At 36.9% G+C, this 21,848-nt stretch overlaps 1 pseudogene; it reads left to right on the top strand.

The window, feature by feature from the left end:
• Positions 1 to 307: 307 nt before the first annotated feature.
• LOC120184414 lies at positions 308 to 21,575 on the top strand (annotated as a pseudogene).
• Positions 21,576 to 21,848: the final 273 nt, after the last annotated feature.

Raw genomic sequence — 21,848 nt, 5'->3', positions numbered from 1 at the left:
CCTCGAAATAACGAGTTTCAATAAAATATAAATTTTTAATAAAAATTATCACATCAAGATAAAAAAATTTGAATAAAAAAATATTTTTTTTATTAAAATTCGTCAACATTACGATTTTCATGCAAAGTAGAAAATGTTATAGATCTTAAAATAAAAGTATTTGTGCGCTATTTTGTAATTTTTTTTCGGCCTGCCCTGTTGGACCAAAAAAACTGTTCTCTACCAGTCTCTGGCCCAAAGCCATCCAACTCCCTTAATTCTTATTCCATGAGCTCCCTCCTCCCGACATTGCGAGTGTTTAGGAAGAATGGAGATGTCGAAGAACCTACTGGTACTATACGCAACTCAAACGGGGAACGCATTGGGTGTGACAGAGCGTATTGCTCGAGAAGCCGAGCCATGAGCCTGCAGCGTCTTGATTCGTTCAACCGATGAATATGATGCTGTAAACTACTCTACTCATTCTTTTTCCGATTAAAAAGTGCATGCTCAACTAGTTACTATCTACTGTTTTGCAGAGCTCGTTACCTGCAGAGGACACTGTAATTTTCGTTGTTTCTACCACAGGCCAAGGGTATCCTTCAGATTCTTTGAAGGCAAGGTTAACCTTAATTAGTTTTCTTCGAAAACGATATTTTTTTTGTTATTGAGTATGTCACAAAGTTATTATCTTTTAATTCCATGATCTGTACATGTTGCAGGTATTTTGGAGGTTTCTTCTGCGAAGAAATCTTGGCAGCCATTGGTTGGAAGGGGTTCATTATGCTGTGTTGGGATTAGGTGATTCTGGATACCAGAAATATAACGTAATGGTTTTCCACTGTTCATTTGATTGCATTTTTGATATGTTGGATTCTTTTTATTCTTCATGATATGGTAGATTGGATCAGCATTGTTAACATTCCTCTGCTTTGAGAAGGCAGAAGTGAATGACTTTGTAAACTTGTCAATGACATTGCAAATAGTATCAAATGCCTATTTTCAATAGCATGTTACTGTTGTTTGTATTTCTTCTTGAAGGCTACTAATTTCATCGAATATGTATGATATGTGTTCTCAAGTGTCCATTGCAAATGACAATGACATTGAATATCTTTTGAATCCCTGGTATTTGATTTGTTCAGTTGTTTGCTGAAGTGGACGCTTATGGTGTTGGAACTTATCAAAATTTATGCCATAAGCTATGAATTAGAGAAAACTTAATTTGGCATTTGGTGTCTGCAGTTTGTTGCAAAGAAGCTCGATAAAAGACTTCCAGACCTTGGGGCTACAGCTGTTATTGCGAGAGGTTTGGGAGATAATCAGCATCCTTCAGGGTATGGTTACCAAGTACTTTTAAGAATAATATCATTTAACTTGTTGAGATGGAAGTTCCTTGATCTGCAGAATTGTTCTTAGCATTCTTAATTTTCTCAGTGCTCTGTTTCCTCTAAATAGTTCACTGTTGAGCCATCAAAACCAGTTAGAACTTAGAACCCCATGCCGAAAAAGGCAAGTGTATAAGGTTATTTGGAAATAAAATGTTGGGGGCGTGCCTAAGAAAATTTAGATTTTTAGAGGTGTTAATGGTTTATACATGATAATAGATTTTGAGAGAGATTTAAATGTTCTTTAGTTAATGGCTATGTTTTTTGAAAGCTTCAGTTTTAGTGCCAAAAGTTGATAGAGATATGTCTTAAAAACTTTGAAAACCGTCTACCGTCCTGTAGAGCTAATTAGATAGCTTAGGGTAGCTTTGTGAAACCTTGTGGCTATGAATATGTATGGCACACAGACATTTAATTGGTTAAGAAATATATCTTTGCAACGGATGCATTCCAAGATCACCCAAGTTGATGTGACAGGTCTTTGTCGTTCCTGGTAGAAGTGCTAAGTAGACTTTTGAATCATTTACATTGAGTTGCAAGAAATATAGATTCCTAACTTTGCCCTTAAAATTTACACGATATTATATACTTAATCAGAACTTTTCATGTGCTTTGTTTAAAAGGTGAGCTGAAATGAAACTTGACTAGTATAATTCTTTTTTCTTCAAATTAATCGAAAAGTTAATTGATTTTGCAGGTATGAAGCTGCTTTGGATCCTTGAATGTCATAATTGTGGAGTGAGTTAAATGAGATCAAACCCGATTTCTTTCCTGAAGGTCCAAATTTCTTGGTTCCAGTTGAGGAATTAATTGGCCAACCAAAATTTCAAGTCACTTATCATAACATAGACAACATGGATTCCCAATTATCAACTGCAACAGGTAACTTGGATAAAAAGTGCAAGGGTGGTGAGCTAGGTGATGCTGAAAATATGAACAGACAAAACCAAATTGTAGTTCAAGTAGTTTCTATTGATTCTAGATGATTAGTTTCTTTTGAAGTTTTGGCTTCTATGATTCAATTTCAACCAATGTCCTCTCTGATGTGCAAACCTTGTACACCGGATTGATTTTTAGATATAGTCACTTCATCTATTATCTTTTCTGCCTTTTCCTTTTCCTCTGAAAACATACTGTCTTATGTTTCTCTCAGATTTTAAATACCTTCAGATGCAAATTGGGAGGGCTCGCTCAATGTCCTCTGGAAAAGTTCCTCATGAAAAGAGCAAGCCTGATGCCTTTCTTAAAATGGTATTTGACTTTTTTAGTATCTTTTCTATGTTGTGATAGAAATCTATGTTATTTGATTCAATGCTCTTCATTTTAAATTCCATTTTCTGGCCCACCTTGTTCAATCCACTATCTAGAACCTTTGATATGATACTAAAAGATGGTTGTCCTAGTCTGAAAGCAAACATGAACTAGGACCATGCAATGCCAACTATATGCTTTATCCTAGTTGAACAACAATCTTTTTTTCTTGCATATTGTGTTCTCCTGTAATTTTCGCTATTATGTAGCAGGCTTTTGCTGTTCGAATGTCTAAAATTTCTATAAAAGCAAATAAATGTGCTGCTGAAGTAAGAGAATATATCCATATGCATGCGAAAGAAAATTGAAATGCAAGTAAATGGGACAGTTTTTCTCTGGAGTGGAATTAGCTGCAAAATTAAAGTTACCTCTCCCTTTTTCTCATCAACAGTAATGGCTAGAAACTTTGGGTAGATTGCAATCTAGTTCTATCTCTTATTGCAAATTTGTAGTGCTATTCTGTGATTTTGGTGGCATACGCTTGGTCCAGTTTCTCTTTTAATACTTACTACTGTGTGGAAGTTTTATTTATTGATTCTTGCCAGTTTTTATAATAAAGATAATTTAAGTTATTGGTTTTAATTAGAACTCTATTCTCTGGCCCATAGTTGCATTTGGTAGTTTCAAAATACTAGTAGACAGAAAGAAAATACATTTATTAAAATGATTATATGCGTCTATCTATATAAACCTGTTATTACATGGAGTCATATTTATCTACCTTTAATGATTTTTAGGATATGTTTCGAATACTTCACATGGTTGGCCTTTCGACTGTGAATGAATATTAATTTATGGGATAGTTTGCTCTCTGTCTTTTGTATCCCCGATGTTTTAATATTCCTTTGCAGGTGAATAACTGTCCATTGACCCGAGAAAGCCACGAAAAAGATGTGCGTCACTTAGAGTTTGAATATGTTTCTCAGGTAAGTTGTTTCTATTGCTGCCATGAATTCCCTGTACAGCTTCACCTATCAAATCATGAGCCTTATTAATTGCTTAATTTTTTCTTATATATCATAGGTAATTCAGTATGAAGTTGGTGATGTCCTAGAGGTTCTCCCTTCCCAGAGTCCTGCAGCCTTTGATTCTTTCTTACAGCGCTGTAACTTGGATCCTGAATCATTCATAACAGTAAGTTCTCTTGCATATTGGCAAATTGTAGTAATCCTTCTTTCTGATGGCGCTGTTGATTCATGTGTTGATATTTTAGATTTGCATCAACTGCATGTTCAAAGGATTTTACGGAACACATTTAGGGACTTATCTTGGAAGTAGAGAATTGTAGTTTATTTAAGAAAACTTACAGCTAAAAGTATGTTCGGAGCTTGGACTAGAGTTTAAAGGAAATGAAGGGAAACGAAAATAGGGGCTTTTTTGACGGTAAGAATGTTTCATTCTGCATGACTAAGCTAAATGAAAGAAAGAGATTATGAAAATCCTTTGTTCGTTAAGGAGTGGAAAGGAAACGAAAGAGTATGTTGTGTTATATTGCTCCAGTTATACCCTTTCTCAGTTAAATTATAAATTATCACATGAATAATTTTAAAATGAGAAAATCGCCTCAGTGACCAAAAATGCCTTATAATATATGATTTTAACCAACTTTTTTTGGATTTGCCAAAATGACCAACAAAATCGCAACGCGAAATAAAAATCGCAACGCGATCCCTAGAATCGCAAATCAGTTTCCAAAAATCGCAACGCGATTCTTGAAAATCGCAATGCGATAGTACAAATTCGCATTGCGATTTTCCAAAATCGCAACGCGAATATGAAAATCGCAACGCGAACACATAAATCGCAACGCGTATCCGTAAATCGCAACGTGTATCCGTAAATCGCAACGCGTATGGGTAAATCGCAATGCGTATCCGTATATCGCAACGCGTATCCGTAAATCGCAACGATAATACATAAAATCGCAACGCGTATCCGTAAATCGCAACGCGATATTTAAAGCGCCATTATAATCGCTACGCGTATTTTATTTTCAAATTACAAAAACGAATACTAAGACAAAATCCCGTAATCGCAACTCATAACCTAAAACCTAAAATCACAACTCAGTCCCATCTCCATCTCTCACTCTCTACGGCGAAGAAATCCGTCCCCATCTCCGAAGATTTCCGTCCCCATCTCCGGCGAAATCCCTCACAACCATTCACGGTCAGAAATCCCTCACAATATTCAGAAATGGAAAATCAACCTCCGAGGGTTAGTTTTTTTAATTATTTTTATTTTGAAATGTTTGCATTATTGTAGGTTTTTCATATTGAAACTGATGATAAGTTTACTGGTCATTTCAATAATAGATTAACCATTTCACTTAGATTTCATTTCGCGTTACGATTCTGTCGTTGCGATTTTCATTTCGCGTTGCTATTCTCTCGTTGCGATTTTCAAGTTAATATTTGTCTTTGTCTTTGTCTTTGTTCTGTCTTTTGGTTGAAGTAATGCAATCCATTCAAGTTTCAATTTGCAGAAGAGTCGCAACGAGATAAATGAAAATCGCAACGACTGAATGACTGTCGCAACGAGAGAAATGAAAATCGCAACGAGAGAATCGCAACGCGAAATGAAAATCGCAACGCGAAACCAAAATCGCATTGCGATTTTCATTTCGCGTTGAGATTCTCTCGTTGCGATTTTCATTTCGCGTTGCGATTCTCTCGTTGCGATTGTCATTTCGCGTTGCGATTCTCTCGTTGCGATTTTCATTTCAACCAAAAGATAAAACAATGTTGCAAATTTTAGTTTCAAGAATAAACTACTACTTTTTATGTTTATTGTTTTTGGTATATCTTCACAGTGTAGTTTTTTGTATATCTAACTTGGTATGTTTATTGTTTTTGTAGAAATTTTTTTCGGCTCAATTGACCTTGAGAAATAAAGTCAGCCTGACCACTACAATTGCTTCGAAGCTTTCACCTGCTCAAAGACAATTGTTTGAGGAAACCTGCTTCGGGCCATGGCTGAGAGTACAGCATCCGGGTGGAGATGCTAATTTGACCCATTTATGGCTTCAGACCATGACATCAAATCTACCCGACAGTATACAACGTGGTGAGGAAGAGATATGGTTTCATTTTCCACCAGCGTATACTTGTTTTGGGCGGAAGGAGTTCTGCTTAATCACTGGTCTACGATTCGGACACGATGATGTAGGCCGGTACACTCGTCATATCGCCCGCCCATCATGGTTATCCCGGGTTTTTCCGGATGAGTCAATGGAGAAGCCGAACCTACATGTCGACGACCTGAAGAAATTGTTTAATAAGAAAGCTGGTTTCACTCGGATGGATGACGTCGATGTTGTCCGAGTATGCCTTCTACTACTTGTGTATGCCGGCTTTTTAGGCAGAGAGGCCAGACAACCTATTCATCGGGAGCTAATAATATTGGTAGAGGACCTGAATGCATGGAATCTGTTTCCGTGGGATTCGTATATATGGAAAGCTACCTGGACTAAGTTGTCGTCTGCCTTTGATGACCGCAAAAGTTTGCGGGGCGATAGGTCCAAATACACTTTGTCAGGCTTTGTTTGGGCCTTTAAGGTAAGAATTTCTATATAATGTTTCTAAAATTATAATTAATTATTTATCAATTACTAATTTTGTTATTATATTGTTTGTAGATTTGGATATTCGAGGCTTTCCCCAGCATGCGTACATATGCAATAAAAACATCAAATGATATTCCCAGGGCTATTTCCTAGAAGAGGAAAACTCTGTTGGATTGGGAAGACTTAATACCATATGCGACAATAAATAATGTAAGTTAACACAAATACTTTCATATAATATATAAACAAGTTATTAATAGTAGACGTTTAACTTTGTTTGAGTTTTTATATTTTAGGAGGCCAACATTCCATTACAAAGACTGACACCCACGGAGGAAGAGCTTGCCACTGATTGGTGGCAAGCTAGTCAGAGTTTTTTTGATGGCACGGATGATGAGCAGCATCCACTTCTTCCAATTCGAGAGCCATCACCTCACCTATAGCCATCACCCGATCGACCCGACTATACACCTCTAGAACGAGAGCCATCACCTATCCCGTTACATCATCGAGCCTCTTCTCCACCATCACCTCATGATAGGCGACCGGCAAAGATGCTACGACTCCTATCTCCCTGTTCTCCACCTCCACGGGATGAGTCAAGGGAGTTACGTGATGAGGTCAATGCCTTGCGTGAGGAGATCGGTACTCTACGCGATAACGATGGTGCATGGCGTGTGTAGGTGTCAACTTTACGTGGTGAGGTTGCCGCTCTACGTGAGATGATAGTATCGTTGCAGAATGAGGTTCATACTCTACGCAACGAGGTAAGTTTAAGATTTTCCATATTTAACTTAATGATAAATTTACTCGTAATTTCACTTAGATTAGCAATTTCACTTAGATTGCTTAGTAAATTTATTCGGTTGCTGCCAATTCTGCTAAACTGTGTATTCTTTAACACTGTGAAATAGTATTTGTCTTTGTTTTATCTTTTGGTTGAAAGTAAATTTGTTCGGTTGCTGTCAATTCTGCTAAACTGTGTATTCTTTAACACTGTGAAATAGTATTTGTCTTTGTTTTGTCTTTTGGTTGAAAGTAAATTTGTTCGGTTGCTGCCAATTCTGCTAAACTGTGTATTCTTTAACACTGTGAAATAGTATTTGTCTTTGTTTTGTCTTTTGGTTGAAAGTAAATTTGTTCGGTTGCTGCCAATTCTGCTAAACTGTGTATTCTTTAACACTGTGAAATAGTATTTGTCTTTGTTTTGTCTTTTGGTTGAAAGTAAATTTGTTCGGTTGCTGCCAATTCTGCTAAACTGTGTATTCTTTAACACTGTGAAATAGTATTTGTATTTGTTTTGTCTTTTGGTTGAAGTAATGCAATCCATTCAAGTTTCAATTTGCAGAAGAAGAAATAGTTTACTTTCGCAACACGAAACTTAAAATCGCAACGCGAAATGAAAATCGCAACGACAGAATCGCAACGCGAAACCAAAATCGCAACGACAAGATCGCAACGCGAAACCAAAATCGCATTGCGATTTTCATTTCGCGTTGCGATTCTTTCGTTGCGATTTTCATTTCGCATTGCGATTCTGTCGTTGCGATTTTCATTTCGCGTTGCGATTTTGGTTTCGTGTTGCGAAAGTAAACTATTTCTTCTTCTGCAAATTGAAACTTGAATGGATTGCATTACTTCAACCAATAGACAAAACAAAGACAAATACTAACTTCAGGGTATTAGTTTGAAACATATTTTTCTTTGTTATCTGATGCATTTGTGAACTATGATAGAATAATGACTTGGGTGAATACAATGCAAGTTTGAAACATATTTGTCTTTGTTTTCACTGTTTAAATATCATGTCTGTTTATTTACTGATTTTTGTATTTAATTATTTAGCGGCCCGATAGAGTGGATGTTTTACGTCGGGTTATGCTTGCACGACGGAGTTCACGCATCAGACAGCCTGCACGTGCTATTAAGTCTCCGTACACCCCAATAGTGCGAAGACACCGCAAGAAGAAGCCCGACTCGCCTGTCATTCCTCAAGAGTCCACTCCTATCGTTGAAGAGGCCCCCCCTATCATTCCTCGAGAGTCCCCTCCCACCGATCAAGAGGTCACTGTCATCATTGAAGAGGTCCCTCCCACCATTCAAGAGCCCGATACACATGGCGTCATATGTAGGCTTCTTGAGAAACCCTCTGACGTGCCGGACATGATGGATTCAAGTTGGCTCTCGTATGAGTTACCGGCCAGTACCATACCGGTATCTGAAGAGGAGAGGGAACAACTACCGGACACAATTCTGGATAACACCCTTTGGGCTAAGACCGCTGTTGATTTTTATCTACATGAGCGGAGCCAGGGGTGTTTCACTGACATATGCAAGCTCACCGATGATATCTATTTGTTGCTTGATCGGTCTTGGTGGGGCATATTATTAGGGGTCGAAGACAATGGCTATTTCGATGGGGGGTAAGTCTTATATTTTTCTTATATTTCAATTTGATTAATTTTTTTTTAAATTTATGTAAGTCACTAATATATGTTTTTTTTTGTAAAACAGCATATCGATGCGTGGGTGACACGTCTTCTAATAATAAGAAAACTTAAGAAAAATAAAAATATACGATATACAATTATGCCGACGTCTTTTCACGCCGTTCACTTGAAGAATGCACGAGATGAATCATTTGATTTGGGCAATGGACAAGCTAAACTTTATCCTGCATGGTGAGAGGTCGATAAGGTTAGTATTTATTTTAGATTGAGTTTAAAGGTTTTATGAAATAAGTGCGCAAATGAATGAATTATTACTTATGATTGCAGGTGTTTATCCCTGTTTTGGAACGTAAACATTGGATTCTCGTCGAGCTTCAGCTCCCATCCCTTAAGACAATAGTGTATGACAGCATGATAAATTACATATCATTGGCTGATTTAAGAGATGTTATTAAGGGATGGAGCTCTCATTTGGCTAAATTCTTGGATGCGATCAATTATTGGACTCGTTCTGGAAACAAGAAGCCAAAGAAGCTCAATATTACAGTTATTAGAGACGAGACCGCGCCACAACAAACGAGCGGAGCCAGAGGAGATTGTGGTCCTCTCGTATGCTTGGCGTTGGAGCGTTTGACGACGGGAAGCATCAAGTATCTACCTCCCACCGATAGAGATAGAGCTGCAGTAGGCTTGTGGTTTCGGCATTATATGGCTAAATCGATATATACGAGACGCTGCCTACCTGCATCCGCGTTATAAAAATGTCCATAAACAATTGGTAAGTTTATATACTTTTGGTTTGAAAATGTTTGGTTAAATACCTAGAATTCAATAATTTGCTGTTTGTAGGTTTTAGATGTGTAGAAAGTGTTGTTTGAGCAAATGTTTGGTTTCTGCAGGTTAATCTCAGAAGTGAACTGCGTGAAAATGATGTATGGCTGCAAAAGTTGATTCAATAGTTTAATTGATTGTTTTTTGATTGTTTAATTGATTTGTAAAAGTTGATTCAATAGTAGATGATCGGAAATAAGAATTATTGCTTATTTTTTGATTGTTTAATTGATTTGTAAAAGATGATTTGTATAAGTTGATTTGTGTAATTGATGCGAACATAATTCTTATTTGTGCTTGTTTAATTGATTGAAATGTAATGGTTGATTTTGTTGATTTCAATCTGCATTATGTTGAAGGCAAAAATGACTATCGCAATGCGAAATGAAAATCGCAATACGAAATGAAAATCGCAATGCGGAAATGAAAATCGCAATGCGAAATGAAAATCGCAATGCGGAAATGAAAATCGCAACGAGAGAATCGCAATGCGTTTATAATTTCGCATTGCGATTCTCTCGTTGCGATTTTCATTTCGCATTGCGATTTTCATTTCGCGTTGCGATTCTCTCGTTGTGATTTTCATTTCGCATTGCGATTTTCATTTCGCATTGCGATTCTCTCGTTGCGATTTTCATTTCCGCATTGCGATTTTCATGTTGGGATTTTCATTTCGCATTGCGATTCTCTCGTTGCGATTGTAATTTCCGTGTTGCGATAGTCAAATGCATGCCTAATAGTGATAACAACTGAATAACAAGAGTTGGTTAAGTCAAAATGGTTGGCCTGAGTCATTAATTCAACTGAAAATGTTAAAAGTTCACACATAAAATCCACATAATACAACGTTTGCATTTAAAAATCACCTAAGTTAACAGTCCCAAAAGGTGAAGCCAATTGTGATTGGGATTTTAAAGATGATTGCCTTTTGCTTGACACCATATGAGCTTTGGATTTTGATGAGGATCCATATTTTGATAGAGGAAAAGATGATTTTGATGGCACTGGTGATCCACATGTCAACCTTGTATGACCACTTTCCTTGCACCGACTACATGTCGATCTCTTCTTCTCTTCACCCTTAGACGGTATACGATCGTGACTTTTTGGTCGGCCAGGTAGCCTTCTGTCCATGGCTGGTGGCAAAACTGTTTGTAAGTCATCTGGTATGTCCCATTCAGAAGGATGTGGAATAGGGTAGACAATCTCGGCATAAGTCTGTCGATAAACTTCTGTAGTGTAGCAATCCATAGCGTATGCGCTTGAATCATCTTGGTTTAAATGAAGAGCAACTTTTATAACATGGCCACACGGATAACCAGATGTTTGCCATTTCATACAACTACACGTCTTTGCATTTAGATCGACTAGCCCATTTAAGTTATTATCCAGTACTTGAAACAAAGTGTTTGAACATGGTTCAACTCTCCATGACGTTGACTTCACAACACGTTTCGTTATCTTTTTTTCAGTCCATGGTGTAACACGATGTTCCAATGTTCCTGTAAATTTAAATAAACAATACTTAGTAAAATATATAAATATGATAAGTTACGAATTCAAAGAAATAATACCTGCATGGTTTCTTTTCTTGTAGTACCACTGTTGAATAGAGGCTCGAAAAAACTCCATTAACATAGTAATGGGTAATTTCCGGGAATGACGACTTAGAGCGTTGATTGATTCTGCACTATTAGACGTCATGAAATCATATCTTGCTCCAAGTTGATGTACTCTTGACCATCTTTCAAACCCGACATCTTCTAGTGTTTGAGCACACTGAGGCAAAACACGTCTTAAACAATTTATATGCTTATTGAAATCCACTTCCCGATAAGCTTTTACAGCCTTCCAGTATGTCCATTTGTGCTTTTTTATACCAGCATACCTTGATTTTAGATTTCTATACAAATGAACACCACAAAGTCCATGAAAAGCATCTGGGAAACACCTTCTAACAGCGTTGTCAATTGAGTTTGCCCTATCGGATATGATTGTCAGATTGCTAATAGGACCTATGCAATCCCTAAGATGCCCCATAAACCATGTCCATGAATCAGAGGTTTCAGATTTGCCAACCCCGTAAGCTATTGGCAATATCCCATTGTTAGCATCCATGGCTACTGCTAATAAGTTTACTCCAAGGTATCGACCTTTCAAATGTGCTCCGTCAACTATAATAACTGGGCGCATGCAAGTAATAAACGAACGAATCTACAAAATAATATACACAAGAAATATAATCATTTAAATGTGAAATGCATGTAACTAACAAAAATGAGTCAACAAAATTATATTGATTTACTAACCGTAGCACCAATGGCGATAAACAGCAACTCAAAGCGTCCATCTCTATCTGTTTTGATATGAGTTACCGACCCAGGATTTTTCAGCTTTAAATTGTGACAATAAGCCGGCAGTTGGGCAAACGATGCTTCTGGCGACCCCCTCAACAATTCCAAGGCATAACATTTGGCTCTCCAAGCTTGAGAATATGATATACTAATCTTGAACCGAGCATTCATGTCAGTCATAATTTCATGTCCCCGATATACCCTGCCATTCAAAAACATTAACTCAGCCAGAAAACCACCCAACACCTTTTTGTTTGCCTGTCTATGGTGAGGAAAAACTTGGGTTCTTGAACATGTATGTTTATCAATAAAAGTCCTAACTTGAAACATTTCGCAATCTTTTATTCTCTTTGCAATCATACGCCACGTACAGTTTTTGTCAATCATACACCTTGTTTCGAAACGATCTTTGCTTGATTTGTTAACTTTTAGTTGATAGCCATCTTCCACACATTTCGTATACAAAGCTATCTTCAAGTCTTCCTTTGTATCAAAACAATCATCTTTCTTGATACGAATAACTTTTGTGTAACAATCAACTGCTTTCTTTACCAACTCTTCTTCCGGTATCTGAAGTAATTCTGGCATATTCCAGTTATACGCCCGTGGCATTTTCTTTTCTTCGGGGACTTTTTCTTCTTCTTTTTCTTCTTCAGGATTATATGAATTACAGAATGGATGTTCAACATGTTCATTCACAGTCGTAACTTCCTCCTCATTATCATCAACAATACATTCTTCGACAACGGCTGTTTCATCATCAAAATTCGGGTATTGACCAATATCAAAATCATTACACGCAGGGTCTGTTTCTTCTTCTGAAACATCATCAAAATCCGTGTATTGACCAATATCAAAGTCCGGATATTGACCAAGACCAAATTTCGAATACTGACTAGTACTCACAATTTTTTCTGTTGGCTCATCATCGTCTAACTGGTCAATACGAAAACCGGAATTTGGTGCTGAAAGTTGATTGGGATTTGGATTAGAGAAAGGTTGTGGGTTTTGAGAAAAACTTAGTTGATTACTACCCGCTACTGACCCAACAATACTACTTCTAGGTTCAACAACATACAATGTAACATCATCTTGTGAAACACTAATGTAAGCAATGAATCGTTCAACATCTTCATTGTCGGTTAACAAATAAACTTTACCATTTCTCTGATAAGATAGCCTAAATCCACTTAGGGGCTCTAAATTCAATTTATTTGAAACACGTAGCATTAGAGTTTCATAAGTTAACTTTTGTAAAGACAATTTTAGTTGAAGATTCATGGGTAAAGACATATATTGTAAAACACCATGAACATTATCCCATGACCCTCCAAAACACAAATCTATCCAAACATGATCAACATTAGATGATTTCATGGTTGTAAATTAATTTACTAAACAGACGAGCTGCGAAACTAAAACCTGTTGCCGGATTGGGAAGGATGTCGTTGGATATAGGAACGGATGTCGCCGGAGAGAGTGATAGATGGAGATGGAATGAGTTGCGATTTAGGGATTTAGTTTATGATTTCAGTGTTATATACCCAAAATTTCAGTGTTGTGATTTACAGATTCTCGTTGCGATTTACGAATTATCGTTGCGATTTACAGATTCTCGTTGCGATTTACGGATTATCGTTGCGATTTACGGATACGCGTTGCGATATACGGATACACATTGCGATTTACCCATACGCGTTGCGATTTACGGATACACGTTGCGATTTACGGATACGCGTTGCGATTTATGTGTTCGCGTTGCGATTTTCATATTCGCGTTGCGATTTTGGAAAATCGCAATGCGAATTTGTACTATCGCATTGCGATTTTCAAGAATCGCGTTGCGATTTTGGAAACTGATTTGCGATTCTGGGGATCGCGTTGCGATTTTTATTTCGCGTTGCGATTTTGTTGGTCATTTTGGCAAATCCAAAAAAAGTTGGTTAAAATCGTATATTATAACTTTTTTTTTGTCACTGAAGCGATTTTCTCTTTTAAAATTAATATTTGAAATAAATATGGAAGTTGAAGAATTAAAAGAAGTTTCAATTAAATAGTTATTTACTGCATGCATTGGTTTGACAGTATTTCACATCCATAGGATAGAATTCTCCATTGTATGATAATTAATAGAGAAAATAACCTCAGTGACCAAAAATCCCATATAATATACGATTTTAACCAACTTTTTTCGGATTTGCCAAAATGACCAACAAAATCGCAATGCGATCGCTAATTCGCAACACGATCTCCATTATCGCAAATCAGTTTCCAGATTCGCAACGTGATTATGACTATCGCAATGCGATTTTCCAATTTCGCGTTGCGATTTTCCCAATTCGCAATGCGAATAAGTAAATCGCAATGCGAATTATGAAAATCGCAATGCGATACTGACTATCGCAATGCGATTTTCCTAATTCGCATTGCGATTTACGTATTCGCGTTGCGATTTTCAAAATTCGCAATGCGAATACGTAAATCGCAACGCAATTAAGTAAATCGCAATGCGAATTAGGAAAATCGCAATACGAATACGTAAATCGCAATGCGAATCTTACTATCGCAATGCGATTTACATAGCGCCATTCGTATTAACGCGTATTTTTTTTTTCAAATTCCAAACACGAATTTTTTCTTAATATATCGGAAACTGAACCGTCCACAGTAATCGCAACTGATAACCTCAAACCTAAAATCACAACACTCAGTCCCATCTCCATCTCTCACTCTCTACGGCGAATTCCGTCCCCATCTCCGAAGATTTCCGTCCCCATCGCCGGCGAAATCCCTCACAACCATTCACGGTCAGAAATCCCTCACAATCATTCAGAAATAGAAAATCAACTTCCGAGGGTTAGTTTTTTTAATTATTTTTATTTTGAAATTTTTGCATTATTTTAGGTTTTTCATATTGAAATTGATGATAAGTTTACTGGTAATTTCAATAATAGATTAACCATTTCACTTAGATTTCTTATTAAATTCATTCGATTGCTGCCAATACTGCTAAACTGTTTAGCCTGTGAAGTTAGTATTTGTCTTTGTTTTGTCTTTTGGTTGAAGTAATGCAGAAGAAGAATAGTTTCGAGAATGAAAATCGCAACGCGGAAATAACTATCGCAACGAGAGAATCGCAACGCGAAATGAAAATCTCAACGAGATAATCGCAACGCGAAACCAAAATCGCATTGCGATTTTCATTTCGCGTTGCGATTCTCTCGTTGCGATTTTCATTTCGCGTTGTGATTCTCTCGTTGCGATTCTCTCGTTGCGATAGTCATTTCCGCATTGTGATTTTCATTATCTCGTTGCGATTTTCATTTCAACCAAAAGACAAAACAGTATTGCAAATTTTAGTTTCAAGAATAAACTACTATTTATGTTTTTTGTATATCTTCACAGTGTAGCTTTTGGTATATCTAATTTGGTATGTTTATTGTTTTTGTAGAAATTTTTTTCGGCTTCATTGACATTAAGGAATAAAGTTAGCCTAACCACTACAATTGCTTCGAAGCTTTCACCTGCACAAAGAAAATTGTTTGAGGAAACCTGTTTCGGGCCATGGCTGAGAGTACAGCATCCGGGTGGAGATGCTAATTTGACCCATTTGTGGCTTCAGACCATGACTAGCGATCTACCCGATAGTATACAACGTGGTGAGGAAGAGATATGGTTTCATTTTCCACCGGCGTATACTTGTTTTGGGCGGAAGGAGTTCTGCTTAATCATTGGTTTACGATTCGGACACGATGATGTAGACCGGTCCACTCGTCATATCACCCGCCCATCATGGTTATCCAGAGTTTTTCCTGATGATTCAATAGAGAAGCCGAACTTACATTTCGACGACATGAAGAAATTGTTTAATAAGAAAGATGGTTTTACTCGGATGAATGACGTCGATGTTGTCCGAGTATGCCTTCTACTACTTTTGTATGCCGGTTTTTAGGCAGAGAGACTAGACAACCTATTCCTCAGGAGCTAATATTATTAGTAGAGGACTTAAATGCATGGAATCTGTTTCCGTGGGGTTCGTATATATGGAAAGCTACCTGGATTAAGTTGTCGCCTGCCTTTGATGACCGCAAAAGTTTGCGGGGCGATGGGTCGAAATACACTTTGTTAGGCTTTGTTTGAGCCTTCAAGGTAAGAATTTCTATATAATGTTTTCAAAATTATAATTAATTATTTAACAATTACTAATGTTTGTTATTATATTGTTTGTAGATTTAGATATTCGAGGCTTTCCCCAGCATGCGGACATATACATTAAAATTCTCAAATGATATTCCTAGGGCTATTTCCTAGAAGATGAAACGTCTGTTGGATTGAGAAGACTTAATACCATATGTGACAATAAATAATGTAAGTTAACACAAATACTATCATATATAAACAAGTTATTAATAGTAGACGTTTAACTTTTTTGAGTTTTTATATTTTTAGGAGGCCAACATTCCATTAATGAGACTGACACCTACGGAGGCTGAGCTTGCCACTGATTGGTGGCAAGCTAGTCAGCGTTTTCTTGATGGCACGAATGATGAGCAGCCTCCACTTCCTCCACTTCGTCCACTTCAAGAGCCATCACCTCACCCAGAATAGCATATCAATGCGTGGGTGTCACGTCTTCTAATAATTAGGAAACTTAAGGAAAATAAAAGAAATATACGATATACAATTATGCCGACGTCTTTTAACGCAGTTTACTTGAAGAATCAACGAGATGAATCATTTGTGTTGGGCAATGGACAAGCTAAACTTTATCCTGCATGGTGGGAGGTCGATAAGGTTAGTGTTTATTTTAGATTGAGTTTAAATGTATTCATAAATAAGTGCGCAAATGAATAAATTATTAATTATGATTGCAGGTGTTTATCTCTGTTTTGGAACGTAAACATTGGCTTCTTGTCGAGCTTCAGTGGCAAGCTCAGCTTCCGTGGGTGTCAGCCTCTGTAATGAAGTGTTGGCCTCCTAACAATATAAAAGCCCAAACAAAGTTAAACGTGTACTAGTAATAACTTGTTTATAAACATATGGTAGTATTTATGTTAACTTACATTATTTATTGTCGTATACCGTAGTAAATCTTCCCATTGCAAGGTCCGTTTCCTCTTCTAGGAAATAGTCCTGGGAATATCATTTTAAGTTTTTATTGCATATGTTTTCATGGCGGAAAAGACCTCAAATATCCAAATCTACAAACAATATAATAACAAACATTAGTAATTGTTAAATAATTACTTATAATTTTGAAAACATTATATAAAAATTCTTACCTTAAAGGCCCAAATAAAACCTGTCAAAGTGTATTTGGAACTATCGCCATGCAAACTTTTTCGATCATCCAAGGTAGACGATAACTTATTCCATGTAACTTTCCATAAATACGAGCCCCACGGAAACAGGTTCCACGCATTTAGGTCTTCTACCAATTTGATTAGATCATTCGGAATAGGTTGTCTGGCCTCTCTGCCTAAAAAGCCGGCATGCAAAAGTATTAGAAGGTATACTCCAACAACATCGACGTCATCCATCCGAGTAAAACCATCTTTCTTATTCAATAATATCGTCAGGTCTTCCACATGTAGATTCGGCCTCTCTAGCTCAGGAAAAACCCGGGATAACCATGATGGGCGGGTAATGTGTCTTGTGTACCGACCTACATCATCGTGTCCGAAGCGTAGACCGGTGATTAAGCAAAACTCCTCCCGCCCAAAACACGTATACGCCGGTGGAAAATCAAACCATATCTCTTCATCACGATGTTGTATAGTATCTGGTAGATCCCTAGTCATGGTTTGAAGAAAGAGGTGTGTCAACATCGCATCTCCACCGGGATGTTGTACTTTCAGCCATGGCCCGAAGCAAGTATCCTCAAACATTTTTCTTTGTGCAGGTGAAAGTTTCGACGCAATTGTTTTGGCCAGGCTAACTTTATTTCTTAAGGTCAATTGAGCCGAATAAAAGTTCTACAAAAACAATAAACATACTAAGTTAGATATACCAAAAACTACACTGTGAAGATATACCAAAAACAATAATAAACATAAAGAGTAGTAGTTTATTCTTCAAACTTAAATTTGCAACACTGTGAATTTCTTATTTGTCTTTGTTTTTTTGTTGAAGTAATGCAATTCATTCAAGTTTCAATTTGCAAAAGAAGAATAGTTTCTGAAAATGAAAATCGCAACACGAAAATGACAATCGCAACGCGAATTTGACTATCGTAACGAGAGAATAAAATCGTGTTGCGATTTTGTCGTTGCGATTTTTCATTTCGCGTTGCGATTCTCGGTTGATTTAATAAGCAATCTAAGTGAAATGGTTAATCTATTATTGAAATTACCAGTAAACTTATCATCAATTTCAATATGAAAAACCTAATAATAATGCAAAAATTACAAAAAAAAAAATAATTAAAAAAACTAACCCTCAGGTGGTTGATTTGGTTGATTTTCCATTTCTGATTGTGAGGGTGACTCTGAGAGATGGAGATAGACGGATTTCGCCGGAGATGGAGACGGATTTCGTCGGAGATGGGTGAGAGAGTGAGAGATGGAGATGGGACTGAGTTGTGATTTTAGGTTTTAGGTTATGAGTTGCGATTACGGGATATACTGTGGACGGTTCAGTGTTCCAATATATTAATATTCGTGTTTGGAATTTGAAAATAAAATACGCTTTGAGATACTAATGGCGCTTTGAAAATCGCATTGCGATTATGTATTATCTCGTTGCGAAAGTCAGTATTGCGTTGCGAAATTAAATATCGCGTTGCGAAAGTCAGTATTGAGTTGCGATTTTGTATTATCGTGTTGCGATAGTCAGTATTTTGTTGCGATTTTCCAAATTCGCATTGCGATTTTTCAAATTCGCATTGCGATTTTTAAAATTCGCATTGCGATTTACTTATTCGCATTGCGAATTGGGAAAATCGCAATGCGAAATTGGAAAATCGCATTGCGATAGTCATAATCGCGTTGCGAATCTGGAAACTGATTTGCGATAATGGAGATCGCGTTGCGAATTAGCGATCGCATTGTGATTTTGTTGGTCATTTTGGCAAATCCGAAAAAAGTTGATTAAAATCGTATATTATATGGAATTTTTGGTCACTGAAATTATTTTCTCTAATTAATATTTCCTGTTTTGGTTGCCTTAACTTCTTTGGAATTGTACCTATCACATGCATGAGAAACCTTGAAACATGAACTTTCTATATACTGACCTTCTTGTGCTGAAAATTATGGTTGATTTCAGGCCATCCTAGAATGATAGTTATATTTCATGGTTTGGTTGCCTAGTCATTTTTAGTTTTGTACCTATCACAAGCATATAATTAAGAAACCTTGAAACATGAACTTGCATATATTACTAACCTTATGCTGAAAAATATAGTTGATCTCAGATTCATCCTAGAGAAATGGAAAATCACCAACTTGATTACAGGTTAACTGTTCTGGATGTACCCATTAAATTAAGAACTTTTGTGGAACTGACGATGGATGTTGCATCTGCTTCCCCAAGGCGCTATTTCTTCGAGGCAAGATCCTGTTTGTTTTAACTTTAAGGTGTATATTATGGTATTTGACTTGCAGTTTCACTATCAGAAGTTCATCTCTGAAAATAACTTAAAAATGAGAAGTGTTACAGTTGCCTATGCATTTTTATCAAATAATTGTCATATAAGTAGTTGCTTTTCAATTTGGGTATTAAGTTTGAGATGATGGATCCATTTCAAATATGTTTATGTTTTAAGCAGAATTTCTGCGACACATGTGCCAACCTCCATTTTGTCAAAAATGGATCGTACCGACACTTCCCTACTGGTGCTTATAGCTTCTGTGTCCATGCCTTGTGCTAGTGATTCCCATGACACAGTAGTATCTTTGGCACAATCATGTTGTACATGTATCAAAGTTTTTTGGTGGATTGGAATTCACTTGACAGTATGGTTCAATTTGAAGTAACCATTTATGAAGTTCATCATAGATGTATTGCCATTAATATAATATTAGGGTTTACATTGATAAAGGTCTTAAAATGATTTTTGAGGAAAAAAGGAGTAAAGAAACAAAAGTTTTACTCAGGTTTCCATGTGTGGTTTCGGTCTGCATCAATGTTTGCAGGTTATGAGCTTCTTTGCAACTGCTGAACATGAGAAAGAAAGACTTCAGTATTTTGCTTCACCTGAAGGAAGAGATGATCTTTATCAGTACAACCAGAAGGAAAGACGAACAGTTCTGGAGGTAAAGTGAAGTAGATTTAGTACATAACTGATATTTGTGTATTTTATTGCTCGTTCTGTATTCTGATTTTTTCAAATTTTATTATTTTTCTCTTTTTCTTCGGTTGTAGAACAAATTTTAGAACTATTCGTACGGAAATGAAGTATTTTTTTGACATCATTCTGTTCGGAAAAAAATCCTCAGATATTTTAGTTGTAGATTGTTATGCCAAACTTAATATCCAATTCTTCCTAGAAATGTTGTATTCTTGGATCTTATGCATGGCTCAATCTTTCTCTCTTTTTTTTTTATCATGTTTAATTCATTGACTGATTGAATGACTAGGATAAGTTAAGATAAGCAAGTGGATATTATTAGGTCATACTATCCTTATGTTTAGCTTGTCTGAGATTTATTAGTGATGGGATAATTTTTATTCCATGTCGTTTTTGGTGTTCAGAACATCGAAAGTAGGATAGCATTACAAATTGCCCTCTGTATAAGTTCTTTACTAAATATTACATGATTTTAAAGAAGATTCCAACTTCCACTGAAAACAAAATTGATGTCAATATTTGTGATAAAAGGTATTGGAGGATTTCCCTTCTGTGAAAATGCCATTCGAGTGGTTGGTGCAATTGGTTCCACCACTGAAAAACAGGGCTTTCTCCATTTCCTCTACCCCTTTGGCTCACCCAAATCAAGTGCATTTGACTGTGGATGTCGTCTCATGGACAACACCTTTCAAGCGGAAAAGGAGGGGCCTTTGCTCGACATGGCTAGCCAGTCTTGATCCCGAACAAAGTACGATTGTGCTATTACATTGCTCCGAATTCTTTGCTTTCCTTGTTCCAACTGTATGCATATCATGTGTTAGTCTTACTAACATGGTATTTTGCTTAATCAGGGATTCACATTCCAGTATGGTTTCATAAAGGTTTGCTGCCTATCCCACCAACTTCACTTCCCCTCATTCTCGTTGGACCCGGAACCGGCTGTGCACCTTTTCACGGATTTGTGAAGGAAAGAGCTGTACAGAGTCAATCTAGTACAATTGCTCCCACTCTTTTCTTCTTTGGTTGCCGAAACAAGGATAATGACTTTCTATATTGAGATTTGTGGTTGTCTCATTCACAAAACGAAGGGGTGCTTTCAGAAGCCAAGGGCGGTGCGTTTTACGCTGCCTTCTCGAGGGACCAACCTCAGAAGGTTTACGTGCAACACAAAATGCGGGAACAGAGCGAAAGGATTTGGAATTTGCTGTGTGAGGGAGCAGCCATATATGTTGCAGGATCTTCGAGAAAGATGCCAGCAGATGTCATGGTAGCATTTGAGGAGATTATATCAAAGGAAAGTGGGGCTCTGAGGGAATCGGCGGCGAGATGGCTTAGGTCTTTAGAAAAGGCCAGTAAATATCATGTTGAAGCTTGGTCTTGAGGACCCCCAACCCTGCTTAACTTTATTATGCTTGCGAACGGAGAGATCAAAATTGATTGTGCTGAGGCAATATGGAACCATATAAAAGCAGCAATTTGATTTGCATCTTATTGTGCCTGTTATGTATTGACGTTTCCATACGCAAAATTTGTTGATACAGAATATCAGTACTATTGGTGAGGTTGCCTAATAAACCCAGTTTGAAATTCTGAATATTTGCCATTTAAAATGTGTTTTTTTAATAGTATGATATGATTATAAAGTAGTGTATCTGTTTAGAATATTTCTTAATTATTGAA

This window comes from Hibiscus syriacus, unplaced genomic scaffold (genome assembly GCF_006381635.1).
Source record: "Hibiscus syriacus cultivar Baekdansim isolate YM2019G1 unplaced genomic scaffold, ASM638163v2 tig00112888_pilon, whole genome shotgun sequence".
Taxonomy (NCBI): domain Eukaryota; kingdom Viridiplantae; phylum Streptophyta; class Magnoliopsida; order Malvales; family Malvaceae; genus Hibiscus; species Hibiscus syriacus.
This window is presented reverse-complemented; position numbering and strand designations above follow the sequence as displayed.